This window comes from Euprymna scolopes, chromosome 46 (assembly GCF_053919585.1).
Source record: "Euprymna scolopes isolate OS-2025 chromosome 46, ASM5391958v1, whole genome shotgun sequence".
NCBI lineage: Eukaryota > Metazoa > Mollusca > Cephalopoda > Sepiida > Sepiolidae > Euprymna > Euprymna scolopes.
In genome coordinates this window covers 69,510,889-69,531,838 of record NC_136527.1, presented here as the reverse complement: position 1 = coordinate 69,531,838, position 20,950 = coordinate 69,510,889, and the positions used below count along the sequence as shown (strand labels likewise).

Below are 20,950 nucleotides of genomic sequence, written 5' to 3'. Positions count from 1 at the left end.
ACCCTTTATGAACGGATAGAGCTAAAGTACGGGCACAATATTAAAGCACTCTTCATAAAATCTTGGAAAAGATACCTAGGCTACTGCTTTATCCTCTGGAGAACCTCATATCAAAGAACTCCACACTTTGCTACAAAATTTACACCCAAAAATGAATTTCACACTAGAACAAAGCCCCACAGAACTACCTTTCCTAGACATCCTAGTAACAATAAAAAACAATAACATAATCACAGATATCTACCACTAACCCACAGACACTCAACACTACTTCCATTTCAAAAGCCACCATCCTAAAAACTGTCTAAAATCAATACCCTACTCCCTAGCACATAGAGTCTGCACCATAGTAACAGACAGACACCTCCGTTCAACTAGACTGAATGAACTACAAATAACACTGCAGAAAAGAGGATATCCACTACCACTAATACAGAAAGAGATTAAACTGGCTGAAAAAATTCCAATAGACCAACTAAGAACCCCAAAAGAACAAGAAAGAACAAATTCTAGCATACGTCTCTACACACAACACAAACAACCCAGAACTATTCACACAGATAACAAAAAACCTTATCCTCCTCAATCAGAACGACAAACTAAACAACATAGTTAAAACAACAAAAATAATAAAAAGCAAACGCCAACCCAAAAACTTAAAACACATCCTAACTTCCTCAAAACTCGTCGCACATACTACAAAAGGAGTTACAAAATGCAACAAACCGCGATGTGGAGTATGTGACATAATAATAGAAGGTAACACATACACATTCAAAAACCCAGCACAAACATTCAAAATAAAAATGGATCTAAATTGCACCTCCAGAAATGTAGTATATGCACTAAGATGCACAACATGCAACAAATCCTACATAGGCGCCACCAAAAATTTCAGCAATAGAGTGGCCTTACATAAGAGCAACATCAAAATTGCAAATAAGAGACACCTCTATGTTTCAAAACACGTACACACATGCAGTGGAAACAGCTTCAAAATAATGTCAATCTTCCAAACAGACAATTATTTTTATTTACTTACACAGGAAAAATACTTCATCACCAGATTCACTCCTGAACTGAACAGGGCCTAATATCATCACATAAAAACATGAAATGCAAGGTACACTCGCATGCACATCCATACACATATACACACCATCACATAAATCAGAACCGACACATTAAAACACACACACGTGCGCGCATACAATCACACAGACATAACACTCCTATCTCTAATACAACACACTGAACAATACCAACCCTACTTAACCTCGAAACCAACAACACTAGGAAACACCTAGAACCATAGTATAATATCTGTTCCAACACCTCGCTCCCTCCTCAGTCAGTGGAGGAGAACCCCCTCATGACTGAAACAACTATCATCCCTTCTATCATCCCCTCCCATACCTATACCCCCTCCAATGCCCCCCTCTGGGGAACAAAATCTTCCCCACACTAGGAACCGATCCTGGGGCTGGCCATACCCACATGGGGAGACAAATAAATAGAAACATTAAAAAATCCCCTATACATATTTTAAATACACCCCTCTTTCTACACAAACATAATATAAGGAATACCCGAAAAGACTAAAACGAAAAATCACAATACTAAAATCCAAGAATCTAAAAAATAAATATCAAAAGAGAATGAAAGCACCCCTACTCTTATTTCAGAAGAACTAGTTCCCCCTCCCCACACATACACATTAGTAACGACCTCGGATCACAGTCACCTTCCTAAGGAAGCAAATAACCCCAAAATACTATAAAACAATATACACATTCCCAAACCAATAAAAGCAAACACACACACGCACACACACACCCTACCCCACCCTAAAGGAAAAGAAAATACATTAGCAGAAAGAGATAGCGACTAAAGCCAGGTCAGCGGTCTCCCTCGACAAGCCCAATAAAAGAGTAATAAAAATTGAGCATGCCAATGAATAATAACCACTTGCAAGCCTCCACCCCTTGGAAAAACTTCAAATTAACAACGAAAATCGCCATTTTTACATCTCCAACACATTTGAAAATAATTTCTGATGAGGACGCATCACAGAACGTCTGAAACAAGCGTAAAAACGATTTCAATGACTTAAAAACATTATTACAATGATCCAAACATAATCCTCAATGAAAAACCAAGACACGGAATAATAAAATAATGTAAAAAATTCACATTGTTGGTGACTACTCCCTTATTTAAATATACATCTTTCTTTCGTTGGAATTTCTTAACCCATTTTATATATATATATATATATATATATATATATATATGCTTAAACTGCAACAGGGTCCGACTGTCGTTTGGGCGGTCGGGTTTCGATCCTAGCTTGAGGTACTTGCTTGTGTAGCCCATTGATGAGCTGTGAAACAGCGAATCAGTACTGTATGTGGATGACTACATTATATATATACATATATATATATATATATATATATACATAAAATTACAATAAGTTTACCAAAGTAATCAAAATTGTAAACTTAAAATATATTATAAATATTAAAGAGTTAATATTTACAAGTAAAATAAAACATGTTAAAAGACATCTTGAAAAAGAGTTAAAAACATATTTAATTTTAAAAAAAGGAAGCACAAGATAAGTGGATAGTCCACTTAAAATAATTAAAGTTTTGATTAATATCGTCAAATTTTTATTGGCCTTGTATGTCAACTAAAATCTATTTCTCCTAAATATAAACATCCCTATCAACTCAAATCTTTTTCTCTTAAATATAAACATCCCTATCATTTTCCAGTGTGCTTTTTCATATGTTGCAACATATTGTGTTTAACTGCAAAAGAAGTACCACAAACTTCACAAGAGTAAGGTTTTTCTCCAGTATGAATTCGGAAATGCTGTACCATATGTTGCTTTCTAGTAAAGGAAGAGCCACATATCTCACAAGAATGTGGTCGCTCTCCAGTATGTGTTCGCACATGCGGCAACAAACTAGATTTTTGTGTAAATGAGAGTCCACATATTTCACAAGAATATGGTTTCTCTCCAGTATGTGTTCTCATATGTTGTATCATATCTTGTTTACTTGTAAAACAAGAGCCACATACTTCACAAGAATATGGTTTCTCTCCAATATGTATTCGCATATGTTTACTCATGCCTGATTTATTTGGAAAAGAAGAGCCACATACTTTACAAGAATATGGTTTCTCTCCAGTATGTGTTTGCATATGTCGAAACATATGTGCCTTCTGTGTAAAAGAAGAGCCACATATTTTACAAGAATGTGGTTTCTCTCCAGTATGTGATCGCATATGTGTCACCATTTGTGCTTTTATTGTAAAAGAAGAGCCACATACTTCACAGGAATATGGCTTCTCTCCAGTATGTCTTCGCATATGCCTTACTATGTCTGATTTATTTGTAAAAGAAGAGCCACATACTTCACAAGAATATGGTTTCTCTCCAGTATGTGTTCGCATATGTTGCAACAAAGTGTTTTTCTGTGCAAAACAAGAGCCACATACTACACAGGAATATGGCTTCTCTCCAGTATGTGTCCGCATATGTATTACCATGTTTGATTTATTTTCAAAGGAAGAGCCACATACTTCACAAGAATATGGTTTCTCTCCAGTATGTGTTCGCATATGTCGTAACATAGTGTCCTTCCGTGTAAAACAAGAGCCACATACTACACAAAAATATGGCTTCTCTCCAGTATGTGTCCGCATATGTGTATCCATGTATGATTTATTTGCAAAAGAAGAGCCACATACTTCACAAGAATATGGATTCTCTCCAGTATGTGTTTGCATGTTGCAGCATACGTTGCTTCTCTATATTTTACTTCAGTGGGCGTTTGTATATGCTGGAACATATGTGATTTGCATGTAAAAGAATAACCGCATATACTACAAGAGTATAATTTCACTTCAGCTTAGTATGAGAGTTATATTTCAGTTTATGTAACCCATAATACAGCTAAAATTTAATTCGAAACAATAAGTAGTATTTTTTCAGATAGTTTGCATTCCTCCTATTTTGTATTCATTAAATGGTACATAACTGTATTAGTCATATGCACACGTGTAAAGACTAATCATATGAACTTATAATTATGTGAGTCATTTTCACCCATAACTACATTAATCATATGAAATTAAAAAGTATTCAATCTAGGTTGTGATAGAATAAGATTATGAATAGAAGGAATACTTTACTAGTAAACATGAAATGTTTTTTGCAATATATTATCAGAAAATGTTCACATTTCTCTCATTTCCAGTTTTTAACTTTAATCCATTGTCATTTGTTTTCTTGTGTTGTTTACTTGATATTCTGCAAAATTAAAAACAAAAGATACATTTCAAGAAAATATATTAATTTTATATGTTTTTGCAAATAGAATTATTTTATGAGGTTAAGGTACAGACACAATTATTCATAAAAGATAAATTAGAAATAATGTTCACTATAGTATGTTAAAAGCAAACATTGGAATTATCATAATCAATTTTATTAAAAGTCCCTGAATCCAATATCGTTTAATTTAAAAATTGGATGAGAATATTTTTCCGATATTTGTCTATTAATTAAATAAATGAATACATTTTCTATTAATAATCTATATAATCATAAAACTCAGATCAGAATGATTGCGTGGCCGTTTAAACTGTCCATCTGGTTCTGACTTCCACTTTCAAAAAAATTGTCAGCTTACTGATTTCATGGCCACCCTGTCTTACGTCAGATGTTAAAACTTCTGTTGCTATTCAAAACATACACAAGATCAACAATATGTTTTATTTTGATTTATTTAATGGGTTTTCCTTACAATTAAATGTAATTTAATCCTGTTGAGTAAAAAAAAACTGATTTAGATATGAATATAAATATGATTCTATGGAGGTTTCCTGAGTTTTATTTTTGACTTAAAAAATGTTTCCTCAAGAAAATAAACAACAATATAATCTTAAAATCAGTTTTATTTTGAACATTTTTATCTTACTTGCTAGTATGTAAAACTGGACCCACATCCAAATATTGAAATATTGAGTTTTTTTCAATTTTTTTTATAATGTGGTAGCTTAGTCTTTAATAATCAGAAGAAATAGTTGATAAGAGATGAAAAGGAAAACAATTTAAATGTCGTGTCAATTGTTCAGGTGCACCTACATATTTAAAAAAAAATATTTTCTGAACCCAAGTTGTGTTTGATTAAAACTAGAACTTGATTTTTAAAAAACTACATTTTTCGTGCCCACAATTATTTATTTACGATTATTTTAATGTGTATTATTTATTGCAAGTTGGATTTTCAGACAAAAAACAAAAGCAAAGCAAATATTTTTCTGATCTAAAAATACTTGATCAATTTACAAATAAATAAAATTTTAGTTTTTTTACGACTAATCCAATGTAGTTTACTTACTGAAATCATCAAAATCTAGATTTTGCTTCAACGATCTTTAAAGATAATATACAAGAAGAGATTTACCTTTTTTTTTTTTACATAGGCATCACCACATTATCAAGGCCAAGAGGCCACTCAAGGATAAGGGTTAAAGAGTGTACAGTAGAAATTGGACAATATAGTAATCATTAGTAATGAAAATTTGGTAAATTTGATAACTTATATCAATCAGATGACCACCATCTTTGTTATTGGCAATTACACTCAGGATCTTATCTGACCCACACTGCTTCTACACCGCCATCTTTGTTACTGGCAATTACACTCAGGATCTGAACTAAATTACTTCTATGCCGCCATCTTTGTTACTGGTAATTACACTCAGGATCGTACTACTCTCCGTTCAACATAATGTCTCTACACTTAACAGAAGGATAAAGTCATCCATTTAAAATATTTAAAAACTACGTAGAACCACTTCAAAACGGGTTTTATGGGGACTTTTTATTAGTTTTAAGATTTGCTTTGAAAATGTTTCATCATTAAATATTAATTATTATTTCCTGGTACTTTTATGGCTGTTAACACACAAAAAAACTAGGCTGGACCTGTATAATGCACACTCCCTCTTTGTATTTTTTCATTCGTTTTTATATAAAGGATATTTGATTTAATCTAAAGGCAATGATGTTAAGACCTTTATTGTCCAATGTATTCTGTATTGTTTTCACTGGTTGCCATCTTTGTTTTCATGTGTGCATTCATTAAATTTTTTGTGAGCACATGCAAAACTGTCTATTGTTTTCACTGACCTCCACGTTTGTTCTTGCATGCATGTAAATTAATTTTTGCACGTTCATACATTAATTCTGTATACTCACTTGCACTTTTATACAGTTATTTTGTATACTCATGATTCCATAGCAATCTGTAAAATATACTGACTCAACAGGTCGCAAGTAGTATAGTATTGACCCAAAATTTCCCAAAACCCTTAATGAAATCCAAATGTAATGTTTTTAATATAATTGACATATTTGCTTTAGCTTATAAACAAAATAAATACTTTATAATATTTTAAAATCACAAGTACTTTACTGATGATCTTCAAAAACTATTATAATAATCTCGTTACATTTGCAACAAAATGTATAAATGTATATGTAAATAATTGAAATCACATAAAATTGGAAAACATATTAAAATCACCAAAATTACCCCACACTAGTTTACATTACAGTAAATAAAAAGCAAATGCATTCATCCTTTTAACATTTTATCAAATATTTCTTAATTTACTATATTTCATTGTATCAAATAAAGTTAATTTTTAAATATGAATTTTATTTAAATCAAAATAGAATTAAAGTTTTTCTAAATAAAAATATTCAAAATAAAGTTTAAATGTGTAACAGAAATATTCTTAATCACAAAACCATGTTTCCTGAAAGTATTAAAATGTAAGTAAAATAAAATAACGTCAGAAAAAAATGGCAATATCTCAAACTGAACAGAAAATGTTTAAATATGTTATAAATACATAGTCACTTTGTAAAAAATGAATATTTTGGTATAATTGTTTTTTATATAAATTCTCACAAAAAAACATGTGACAATATTTTAAATTTAATAACTAAATTTTCTTATTAAAATGAGTTTTCATGTGAAAATATATTCTGTAATAAAGTTAGACTTTATTTTATTTCGAATAATAAAAATAACTAACTATATTCATGTGTTGAAAGTTATTCCCAGTATTTAGAAGTACAGATCCTAAATTACAAAGTCTATCAGTACGAGGACAAAAAAGAACTATTAGAGTAGAAAGCTGTTCAACGTCTCAACATTGAAGCAGTGATATTTTACTGCTTGTCGGTTGTTAAGGAGTACATATGCTAAATAGGCAAGGGTGCTATGAGTTCATCAGAGCACATTCATTTAACATACTTATAAAATAGGCACAGAGATGAACATTGCAGCGATGGGGCAGACATTAGAGCTTGGTCGAATGTAGGACTGTGCTTTTGGACCTTGTTAAGGAGGGTAAGACTAGTATTAGATACACTAACATACACATCATGGGTAAGTATTGTGGCATTCACTCCAGGTTAATTGGGCCAGCTGTTGCACCATGAAAGTTAGCCAGAGTGTTTAATGTCATCCAGTCGATTGTGTATAAGTGAAGAGCGTAGGTAAGAGAATGCATCTTTGTCGATCGTCAGAATGTATGTCAAAAAAGCATGACTCCTGACCATACATACAAACTTTAGTGCATGTGGAGAGATATTAGGCTTTGATTAGATTGAGCAGTTTGAAGGCATGTTATCAACATGTATGACCTTCCAAATGGTTCCACAGTCTACAGAGTCAAGTGCAACAATGAAAATGAGCCGGACGATAGTTTTTTTACTTTTTGTTCCAGCGATTCTGTTTTTTGGGAGAGTAAAAATTTGGTCAGTATATTTTAAGCTCTTTTGAAATATGCCTTGGTTTGACCTTATATGTGCGCCTCTTTGTCTATGAAACCGGTCTAACAGAATAGTAGAAAGGGCTTTTTCACTAATATCAATAAGGTTGACACGGTGATAATTACAGCAACAGCGTTTATCACCTTTCTTGTAAAAGGAAAGCTTGTCATAGCTTTTAAGTTTCCCACACAAGGGTGGAACTTTAGTGGAGGGTTGTGACTAATACTTCTGAAGATTTCAGATTAAAAAAACATCATCCCCAGCTGCCTTATTGTTTGTCAGATTTTTATTGTGTCAAGGATTTCCTCAAAAAATTGGAGTCAAGACACAAATGTTGAAACAATATGCTATGCAAATGTGAATGATGTGGAAACAATACTCTATGCAAATGTGAATGATGTGGAAACAATACTCTACGTGAAGGTGAATGAGAGCTTTGTAGAAATATACGATACTCTCAAATGTAATTTTAGCATCGTAGAATGATCCCAACTATTTTCCAGCAGTCTTTGCAATATTCTAAATATATTTGTTCGATTTTATGTTGCCTACAACTCTAAAGCCAATGATTTTGAATGAGGAGGCTTAAGGCAGGGTGTTATTTTCCAGGACAATCGTTTGTTGAGAAAGTTTCTTGTAATTGCTAAAGGAAAGAAGCCCTGGTAGCATTAACTACTGCCATACATTTATGGTCAAATTTTACTAAAATCTGAACGTCCTTTGCTAAAGTTTCTGCCTTTGTTTCTTTTAATTGTTAATTGCGTTCGGACACAATTTTATTGGAGATGTATTTTATGAATATCAGAAACAATAAAGGTCAACGGATCAACCCTTGAGGCACACACACATTGCTATCATGTTCTTTAGACATATTACCATCGAGAACATATTAGCAAGGAGTTTATCATTTATAAAGTTGTAAGCTAGTCCTTAATTTGTTAAGAAAGATTGAAAGGAGAATCATTTGTTTACAATGTAAATATGGAAAGGAGAATGATGAAACGATTATTCAGTAGGTCAGTTCTTTTGCCAGAAATATTGAATACTGACATCGTTGAAGACATTTTTCAATTATCAGAGAAGAAACACTTAGCAAGGCAATTTTTGAAGAGTTTGAAGAACATGATTTATCTTAACTAAGTATTTCTTTACTTGGCTAGGAATTTGCATGCTGTACAGGCACATGTTATTCTAATAATGAAAATTATTATTATTATTATTATTATTATTATTACTACTATTATTATTATTATTATTTAAAAATCATCATTATTATTATTATTATATTTGATAATTAAAATGAGAATTATAGGATTTATTGAGTTAACTTCATTTTTATTTTTTTGTGTGTTTCTCACAAAAAAAAAAGCCCACCAGACATGCGCAACTACGTGCAAAAGACAAATCGTGGACATACGTTATGGAACGGGCGGCTGCCGCTGTTACTGGAGGGCAGAGTGTGAGGAGTGCTGCAAAGGACTTTAACATTGATCGAATGATACTCAAGCAGTACATGGACAAACAAGGCATTCAACCAGCAGGGACTGCTTAAACACCTGTTTCCTTACGGTAATTGGTTTTTAGTCCTGAAATGGAAAGGGATTTCGCTGACCACGTGTAACAATTGTCAGGCATGTTTCATGGTTTGTCACTGAGAAGATGTCGCACACTGGCATATGCGTTTGCTTAAAAAACTGTCACAATGTTCCACCAAGTTGGGATTGAGAGAAAAAAGCAGGACATGATTATTTGTTAGGCTTCAATTATCAGGGAAGAGACACTTAGCAAGGCAGGTTTTAGTGTAGTAAGGAGTAGATCACGTTGAAAAACCTGTGAGTTGTCTAAGTTTGTTTTGATATCACATGCATAAGAAGGAGTGATTCTAAGATCAACAAATGTTGTTTCTATTAGAAATTATTATTTAGGAGAGAATGGTTTGTGGGATTGGTATTTTCTTTACATGGTGTAAAATACAATTACATTTCTTGATGATGTAGACAAACACGTCTTGATTTTAATTTTAAATAAACCATAATAAAAAGATGTTGACGGGGAATGAGAAAATCTGGGTCAAAACCCTTATTTTACATCAACTCATAATTTAGAGATTGCACTCAAACTCTTAAAAAATCATTCAATTAATAAAATGTTTATGAGTTTTAATTTCAAAACAAATTTATTTCTTTGTACATGAGTTGGAAATTACGTTTTATAAACAGAAAATTAGATTTCAATGAAAGAGGATGATTAGAGTTATCACTCATTTTCAGCTAACCTGTTTTTTCTACACATCGACATAAGGTTTTTCTTTACAGTAACATATAACATCAAACTGAATTCACTTCCTAAAAACTGAAATGAGTTTTTATCTAAAAAAATAAACAGGTTTGAAAGCCAAATTATATAACGGTAAAAGATAAATTAAATAATATTTGTGTTAAATTGATATTTTGGCTTTTCTTTGCGAATGCACAGGAAAGGAAAATAGAAAAATGGTTTTTAAGTAAAATAATATTTGCCAGAGATATGTGCTGCATCGTTTTAAATATCAAAATCGTTTTCAAAAGACTTACAAAGAAAATAAATTTAAAAACAAAAAAATACCTCATAAGAAAGAATCCTATAATTATGTACGTGCAAAATGAATGGTAAATACTCTACAATGTATAAACCTTTCCCTTAAGTTCCAAATACACGAAAATTTTGAAATTCAACTGATTTTAATGAAATTTACAGTATTTATTAATTATCACAGAATATAATGAACCCATCATTTTTTATTATAAATTTAATGAAAATGTATTATTTTATGTAAACAAAAATGCCTTAACTGTTTATCTTAAAATAAAAAAATCGAATGAATTTATTTTTCCTTTTATAAAATTAAAGCATAAATGTTTACAATAAAAATAAAAAAAATATACACATTTCAATAACATTACAAAAACACCTTAATGAAATGAATATAACCCGAAAAATATAATGTCTTAAATTAATGATATTATTCTTGATCCAGCATTGTTTATTTAATATTTACAGCAAAAATATAAAATATCGCAAAAAAATGCATTTGTTGTTATTTTAATGGTGATAGTTTCCGGCAAAATTAAACATTTAGTACTATAATATTCTTTTTTTTTTTTTTACAAATGAACATCAACAATTTTATTTTAATATATAATCTTAAAAATAAAAAAATAAAAAAATGAGATCGTGTCCCGTGTCATGTTAAAAAATTATTTAAAAATGCTATAAATTCTACTGACAATTGATTTTAAAAAGTGTGGGTCGACAGAACGGCGAAAAAGTAAAACTTTATAATTTAATTATTAAATAATCATTCTATTTCAAATTTGAATCATATTTAATCATCAATAAATCAATTTAAAATAAATCGAGTATTCTAATTGCTAAAATTGACTATTTAAACATTTTACAAACGTTTAATTTCAAAATCTAAGGAAAAACATTGGTAAGCAAACGTCCTCAATAATTTTTAAACCAAGTAAAATATAAAACATTTTTAGAGAAAAATAAAGAATTTTTACTTATGTACATTAAAAAATATTCTAATTAAAGAAATAAATTAAATGTAATTATTGCACTTCCCATGATCCATACTTTGGTGAGAATTAGCGCTATTTGTATTTATATATTATTGTCGGCATTTTTTTAATGGATTTTCATTTAAAAAAAAGGTGGTGCTTATGCAATTATGTCACCGCGCCATTTATTAAAATAGAATTTTAAATCTAAATTCAAGTTTTACATTTTTTTTATTTAATTGTAAAAGTGCACAATAGTTACAAAACACCTTATCTCCATGTTAAGACTGGCTTTCTAAATAATAATTTCAGCAGGGTATATCCATAAGTGCCAAAAAGGTACATTTTCTTTATTTCGGGATATTATGAGTTTAATTTACGAATTATTGTGGAAATAATTTCTTTCCAAAGATTCTTTTAATAAAATTTAATCGGAATTGAAATTCAAAAAAACATTTTTTCAATATTTTTTATTGTTTTTATTGTTTACACGTAAAGAGATTTTAGAGATTAACTTCGGTCTGTTTATTATTTTAGCAAAAACTATTTTTGAAAGATGTAGACGTAAACTAAAAAATAAGCCATCAATTCATGTGCTTATAATCCTTAGCAAGATGGCCGTGTACATGCTAGAAGAACAACAATAAAAGGAACATGGTAACATTGGCATTATTTCAAAGTTTCTCCTACCAAACCAATGTCGTCCACTCACCATGATGATCATCAATGCAATTCTGGTCATTTTTGCTGTCATTGTCAGTATCGTTACCTCTTTTTCTACAGCATTCTTTATTAAAAACTGAAATATTTTCTTATGAACACTAAAATTTATTTATTGTTGTGTGTGATGTTTTATGTAACGCCTACCTTCTCTGAAGCATTTTCTTTTCTTTTTTATGTATGTATGGGTCTTTAGTGTTTAATAATAGGTGTGATACTAATTTTCGGCATCAGTAAAAGAAATACAAGTCAAAACTAAGAAAATGAAATTAATTCATCGTAATTGTTACTCTATATTAAAGAAGAAGGATCGGGGTTTAAATCGCATATAAACATCACAATGTCGGCAAATTTATCAGAGAAGAGATATATGAAACATTAAAAATATAGGAAAAAACGTCAGCACAAATATATATTATACCTTCTTTAAGTTTTTGTTCAATTATTATTCAAGTGAAATATAACAGTAAAAACCTTACCTTTGACATGAAATATTATGAAAAAGACATGTATAGATAAGATATCCAGAAAAGAATATTTTAAGCGGATGATCCCTAAAACAATGAAATGAGAAAAACTGTCAAGGGGGGGGGGGTTCTTTTTGCATATTTTCTTTCAATTCATATATATTTCATTTTTTTTAAAAAATAAGTCCGTATATTTAAATATGTAAAAAAACTGAGATGTTAATCCCCCCCCAAATACTGCGTTAGAGGGGGGGGGGCAAAATATGAGGATTTTTTTTTTGCATATTATTTTCCTTCAGTTTAATTCATCCCCTTTTCATCTCTTTTTTGTAAATAAATCTGTAAAAGAATTAACAAAATTTATTAATTATTTCGTTTTTGAGAGAATTTTAAATATCGTGTTGTTTTCATTGTTTACGTCAAAATATGCAGAAATAACATGCAATTCAATTTTTCAGTTTTCGTCTTTTGGAGGAATTTTTTGAAAAATATTCACCAGTTTTATGGAGAGTAAAAAATATTTGTTTAGAAGCTGTCTTCTTGAGAATACTGCAAAAATTACAATGAACCAATGTTATTTTATAAGTTTTTACTGTTATTATTTATGGGGGTCGAAAATCCTCTTATTACGGTCATACCTACATTAATAACTAAACCACGAATTTGCGATGTTTTCAATATCAAAGTCGTTTTCAAAGTACTCCGGGGGGGGGGGGGGCTTTAAAATCACCAAAAATATTACACGATTGGAAAGAATTCTATAATCTTACTATTCTCCGTTTACATGCAAATATTGAATGTTAACTTATTTTTATATCAAAACAAAAGAGAAACATAATGGTTTGGACGCACCCCAGTAATAAAAAAGAACTATAAAAAACAAATAAATTCAACTAATACTTACTTTTTTTGTATTGCAATCTACTTTTGACAAAGAAACGATTATAAGAAAAACGAGATGAATTTGATGCCCGGAAATCGCCTTTTAAGATGGTGACCGGAAAAGCAAGTTCGCAGAAAATGGAAAAAATTATTATTATTTAATGTAATTTAAAGTTTCGTTTTTATTTAAAAAAAAAACGTAATTTTATTTTTTTTTAAAATGTAATAATCCTTTTTTTTTACATTATAAAAAACACCTTAGTTTTGATATTTAAAAAAAAATCGAACCATTTTAATATGAGAAGGGCAGGGCACAGGGCACGCACGGCAGGCACATGAAATAACGTCATAACTGATGTCTGTTGAACAATCAGTCGATAATGAATGAGAGCTTTTTATTAAAAAAATCTTAGTGGAAATGTATTATTTTGTTTAAACAAAAAATACCTTTACTAAAGTTATGGTTTTCAGTAGTAAATGGGTTTAATTTCACTTTTTTATGTAAATAAAGCATCGTAATTTGTAACAATAAAAGAAAGAAAAATATTTTTTACAGGAACATTACGAAAAAAAAAAAGCCCCAAAGTCCGTATTAACAAAATCGATAAAAAAAATTACTCAAAGAAAAATGAATTTCTCAAACTATCAATATTAACATTGAATTAAGCATTGTTTATTTCATATTTTCATACACAAATAAATATAATTGCAAAAATTATATGTACCTTTTTATTGTCTTATTTATAACATGATCTTTATATGTAAGACTCTAATATTTCCATTGCACTTATGAACGTATAATCATCAACGTAAGATAATGCTCATATAATCTTTTAAAAAAATAAATTGAAAAAACAGGAACATAGACAAATAATTTATTTAAAAATGGTAAAAATTATACAAACGTTCCATGTTGGTAAGTACAGATGTACAGATTTGAAAATAAAACCAGTCTCTTTTGTCCATCCTCATTCTCTCTTCAACTACCCGCTTCTTTGTGCTTATCAACTTTGAATTTCCTGTAGACATTATGATAAATTTTAACTTAAATTTGTATTTTTTTAGTTTGTAATTCTTTTCAATAATTATATATTGTTTTCTTAACCAGTTGTAATTCTGTATTAATATTAATAAATAATGGTCCGTATTTTTTTAAAAAATATTTAATTTGGTATAAGTTTTATATTTAATAATATTAAAAAATTATTGATGACAATACCTGAATACACACAAGAATGTCTGTATTTTTTGAAAAAATATTTTCATATTAAACTTGCTATAAGTTTTATATTCAATAATATTATAAAATTATTGGTGACAGTTTACCAATGTTTTTACTTTGACTTGGAATTAAACGTTTGTAAAATGTTGATCAATAAGTCAATTTTAGCAATTACTTTATTGATTATTTCCTACAGTTAATTATTCATTCAAAAGTTAACACAATTCTTTATTAATGATTAAATAGTTGTACGTTCTATTTTTTATACCAATATGATTTTTTTTCCACCTATATATTTTCAAATTGTCAGTAGTAAAAAAAATATGATTTTGGAGTTGAACGGGTATCTCAATCTTGAAAATTAAAAAAATAGTTATTTGAAAAAAAGTGTGAAAAATGTCTCACACTGACGGTTACATGTTCATCCCTATATATATAATATTACATTTAACTTTTTTTCTGCAACCTTTTATCATAAAAACCAACGGACAATTTTTTGGCAATTATTATTTTTCATTTAAATATATATAAAAAATGCTTAATTCAATTATTATTATCGTTAATTAAAGATATTAGATTAGTAGGGGGAGTGGTTGGTATGATGAACAACGGACACGTGTGAACATTACAAAGTATTTATTGAACTTGAAATATTGTAGTCAACCAACATCTATTGCATCTTACATGGTGGGAGGTAGCGATACGAGGAATAGTATGAGTAAACATGGTTAACGGGAAATAACTCATGTATAGCTAACATCTGTTTTTTTAATAAAAAATAAAAATAATTTTTTTTTCATTTTTTTATCCCTTTGTACGAATGAGTTTATTCCAATTTTTTGATTACCATTGCTTTCTGATTCTCTCTTTTGTTGAAACGTATACGAATAGTGTCATTTAATTTTTTCTGTGTTACGTTAGCAGTGTCAGAATACGATCTTAATGCATGACAAAAATTGAATAATTCGACCTCCTATCTTTACAAGCTTATAACTACTTGAAAAATGTAATTCAAACCTTTTTTTTCAATTAAAGGAGCAAAGACCAAAATTTAAAAAAAATATGACAGGTTTAATAGCAAATCATGCAACATTTGTTTTTGTAATCGGTTTTCTTTAAAAAAGATTTTAAGAAAATCATCGAAATTTTACTTTTTTCGATTATAAAATATCGATATAAATTCAAAAAAAAATCCATAAAAATACTATTGAATGTGTAGTTCCATTGTTCATTGTTCAGAATTTATCTATATTTATATTTTAAATTTCATTTACTTTTTAAATAAAATAATTTTTTAAACGATTATTTGAAAAAAGGGTCATGACTCACGCATTTTTACTTCCTTATCGAAAAAAACGGAAGTACCGATTTGCCCTTGTTTTGAACTACGGATGGACAGAAGACAGTAAAAAACCACACGTTCGCGTTAGCCGTCTAGCCTTGTGCATGAAGAAATGTGTTCCCCTAGTTTAAACATATTAATATTTTACTTATAAGTTTTTGCCTATAAAATGAAATAAAGTCGAGGGTTTTTTCTTTACCAAAAAAAAACAAACAAAAAAACATAAATTTTTGATTTCTTATATTTTAATAATTCTTTATCGAGTTAATTTAATAAAACATTTAGTGAAATAGAAATCAAATACTTACTGAACAATATCAGCAGAAAATAGGCTTCCAATTAAAAGAAAATATCAACGTGGTTTTAAAAAAGTTTTACACTTTGGACGTTACAGGTAAATTTCCAAAAAACACTTCTTTTTTGTTTTAATTTACAATATATTATTTATTCATATTTTATCTTCAATTTGTGATATATAAAACTTTGGTGAGTTCATTAATTATTAAAGTTTTAATAAACATTTCAAAATGGAGGGGTGAATTAAAAAAAACGTTTATCTAAAATATATTTGGTTGATTAGAAAGAGCATAAAATTTCACATGGACTCTGAAAATATCGTAAAAATATACCCAATAAAATTTTTTTAATAGATTTTTAAAGTTTAAAAATTGAAAAACATATTTAACTCGTAAAATTCAATTGATTTCACTACGTAAAAAAATGGTTGCATCAAGGCGCGCCGGCACTTTGTAAATATTGTTTTTAAAAAAATAAAAAAAATATTACTATTATTTTTTTAACAACTTTAATAGTTTATTTTGAAAGTATATTCCATAAAGAAAGTAAACAACCCACTTTTAAAAGAGAAATTACGAGTTTTTTTTTTTGTTAATATTTTATTTGCAGTTTCGTGTTAGGCGTGTTAAACATTCCCCCCAAATTCTGATACTAATAGTGTTACGCCTTTTCATTATTTTGTTGTACAAAATGTTCGGAAAATTTGTCCTAAGATTTCTTTTCATTAACTGTTTGGCGGGTGACGGAGACGTATCTTTTAATAGAATCGATATTTATGCTGATATTGTTCAAATGGATTTCTTTTCATTAACTGTTTGGCGGGTGACGGAGACATATCTTTTAATAGAATGGATATTTATGCTGATATTGTTCAAATGGATTTCTTTTCATTAACTGTTTGGCGGGTGACGGAGACATATCTTTTAATAGAATGGATATTTATGCTGATATTGTTCAAATGGATTTCTTTTCATTAACTGTTTGGCGGGTGACGGAGACGTATCTTTTAATAGAATGGATATTTATGCTGATATTGTTCAAATGGATTTCTTTTCATTAACTGTTTGGCGGGTGACGGAGACATATCTTTTAATAGAATGGATATTTATGCTGATATTGTTCAAATGGATTTCTTTTCATTAACTGTTTGGCGGGTGACGGAGACATATCTTTTAATAGAATCGATATTTATGCTGATATTGTTCAAATGGATTTCTTTTCATTAACTGTTTGGCGGGTGACGGAGACATATCTTTTAATAGAATGGATATTTATGCTGATATTGTTCAAATGGATTTCTTTTCATTAACTGTTTGGCGGGTGACGGAGACATATCTTTTAATAGAATGGATATTTATGCTGATATTGTTCAAATGGATTTCTTTTCATTAACTGTTTGGCGGATGACGGAGACGTATCTTTTAATAGAATGGATATTTATGCTGATATTGTTCAAATGGATTTCTTTTCATTAACTGTTTGGCGGATGACGGAGACGTATCTTTTAATAGAATGGATATTTATGCTGATATTGTTCAAATGGATTTCTTTTCATTAACTGTTTGGCGGGTGACGGAGACGTATCTTTTAATAGAATGGATATTTATGCTGATATTGTTCAAATGGATTTCTTTTCATTAACTGTTTGGCGAGTGACGGAGACGTATCTTTTAATAGAATGGATATTTATGCTGATATTGTTCAAATGGATTTCTTTTCATTAACTGTTTGGCGGGTGACGGAGACGTATCTTTTAATAGAATGGATATTTATGCTGATATTGTTCAAATGGATTTCTTTTCATTAACTGTTTGGCGGATGACGGAGACATATCTTTTAATAGAATGGATATTTATGCTGATATTGTTCAAATGGATTTCGACAGACGTTTTCGTACCCTCTTAATTGTTTAGATGTTTCTTTCTTCCAGTCCATCTGCTTGTGGGAAATTGTAATAAGCTTGAATTTCCATTTCTTAGCAAATTTTTCAAATTACAATGATTGGTACTCCGGTCCATTGTCGCTAATCACTATTTATTGAATACCAAACTTGGCAAAAGTGTTTTATTTTTTATCTTGTTAATCACTAGGTGTGACATACAGTTGTTTTAGTTTATGGATATCGAAATATCTCGTTGTATAGTCTATGATTACAACATGTACATTGATATATAGAAAACATATCAGTCGCAAATTTCATCAATGTCGTTACAGGTATTTCGGGGTGTATGAACGATTCTGATGGTTGCTGGTTTCTATGCTTTAAAAATATGTACATGTGCTTATCATATTTTTATTTGATTGTTTATATTGGTGTATGTGATCATCATATTTTTTATTTGATTGTTTATATTGGTGCATGTGCTTATCATATTTTTATTTGATTGTTTATATTGGTGCATGTGTTTATCATATTTTTTATTTGATTGTTTATATTGGTGCATGTGCTTATCATATTTTTATTTGATTGTTTATATTGGTGCATGTGTTTATCATATTTTTTATTTGATTGTTTATATTGATGCATATGCTTATCATATTTTTTATTTGATTGTTTATATTGGTGCATGTACTTATCATATTTTTTATTTGATTGTTTATATTGGTGCATGTGCTTATCATATTTTTTTTTTATTGTTTATATTGGTGCATGTGCGTATCATATTTTTTATTTGATTATTTATATTGGTGCATGTGCTTATCATATTTTTTATTTGATTGTTTATATTGGTGCATGTGATCATCATATTTTTTATTTGATTGTTTATATTGGTGCATGTGATCATCATATTTTTATTCATTGTTTATATTGGTGCATGTGCTTATCATATTTTTTTTTTATTGTTTATATTGGTGCATGTGCTTATCATATTTTTTATTTGATTATTTATATTGGTGCATGTGCTTATCATATTTTTTATTTGATTGTTTATATTGGTGCATGTGCTTATCATATTTTTTATTTGATTATTTATATTGGTGCATGTGCTTATCATATTTTATTTGATTGTTTATATTGGTGCATGTGCTTATCATATTTTTTATTTGATTATTTATATTGGTGCATGTGCTTATCATATTTTTTATTTGATTATTTATATTGGTGCATGTGCTTATCATATTTTATTTGATTATTTATATTGGTGCATGTGCTTATCATATTTTTTATTTGATTATTTATATTGGTGCATGTGCTTATAATATTTTTTATTTGATTATTTATATTGGTGCATGTGCTTATCATATTTTTTATTTGATTGTTTATATTGGTGCATGTGCTTATCATATTTTTTATTTGATTGTTTATATTGGTGCATGTGCTTATCATATTTTTATTTGATTATTTATATTGGTGCATGTGCTTATCATATTTTATTTGATTGTTTATATTGGTGCATGTGCTTATCATATTTTTTATTTGATTGTTTATATTGGTGCATGTGATTATCATATTTTTTATTTGATTGTTTATATTGGTGCATGTGCTGATCATATTTTTATTTGATTGTTTATATTGGTGCATGTGCTTATCATATTTTTTATTTGATTGTTTATATTGGTGCATGTGCTTATCATATTTTTATTTGATTGTTTATATTGGTGCATGTACTTATCATATTTTTATTTGATTGTTTATATTGGTGCATGTGATTATCATATTTTTTATTTGATTGTTTATATTGGTGCATGTGATTATCATATTTTTTATTTGATTGTTTATATTGGTGCATGTGATTATCATATTTTTTATTTGATTGTTTATATTGGTGCATGTGATTATCATATTTTTTATTTGATTGTTTATATTGGTGCATGTGCTTATCATATTTTTTATTTGATTGTTTATATTGGTGCATGTGCTTAGCATATTTTTTATTTGATTGTTTATATTGGTGCATGTGCTTATCATATTTTTATTTGATTGTTTATATTGGTGCATGTGCTTATCATATTTTTTATTTGATTGTTTATATTGGTGCATGTGCTTATCATATTTTTATTTGATTGTTTATATTGGTGCATGTGATTATCATATTTTTTATTTGATTGTTTATATTGGTGCATGTGCTTATCATATTTTTATTTGATTGTTTATATTGGTGCATGTACTTATCATATTTTTATTTGATTGTTTATATTGGTGCATGTGATTATCATATTTTTTATTTGATTGTTTATATTGGTGCATGTGCTTATCATATTTTTTATTTGATTGTTTATATTGGTGCATGTGCTTATCATATTTTTTATTTGATTGTTTATATTGGTGCATGTGCTTATCATATTTTTATTTGATTGTTTATATTGGTAAAATATATAACTTCCTTCGCCATTGTAATGCACTTTTCTATCTCTAGATGTCCAGTATGGATATTTTGCATGGCCTCTGTTCTTAAAGTGCCTAGGGACATTATTCGTGTGCCCTTTAATATTAGACACTTCACAACCGATATCGCATCACGACTTGGCATCGAATCACGATGGCGCTATTAAAGGCCGATTTTCCATATTTCATCAACGTATGTAGCGTTGGATCTTTTCTAGTTTCTTCTCTGTATATGTCGAGTTTTTAATCACTCATTGGATTCTGTTTCAAAATTATATAAA

At 29.1% G+C, this 20,950-nt stretch overlaps 1 long non-coding RNA gene across 1 annotated transcript; it reads right to left on the bottom strand.

Annotated features, from left to right (window-relative positions):
• Nucleotides 1-2,571: 2,571 nt before the first annotated feature.
• LOC145270558 (uncharacterized) lies at nt 2,572-13,578 on the bottom strand. Its single transcript, XR_013865441.1, has 2 exons — nt 13,504-13,578; nt 2,572-4,324 (listed from the first exon to the last, which is right to left on the bottom strand). It is a non-coding gene; the product is annotated as an uncharacterized LOC145270558 (long non-coding RNA).
• Nucleotides 13,579-20,950: the final 7,372 nt, after the last annotated feature.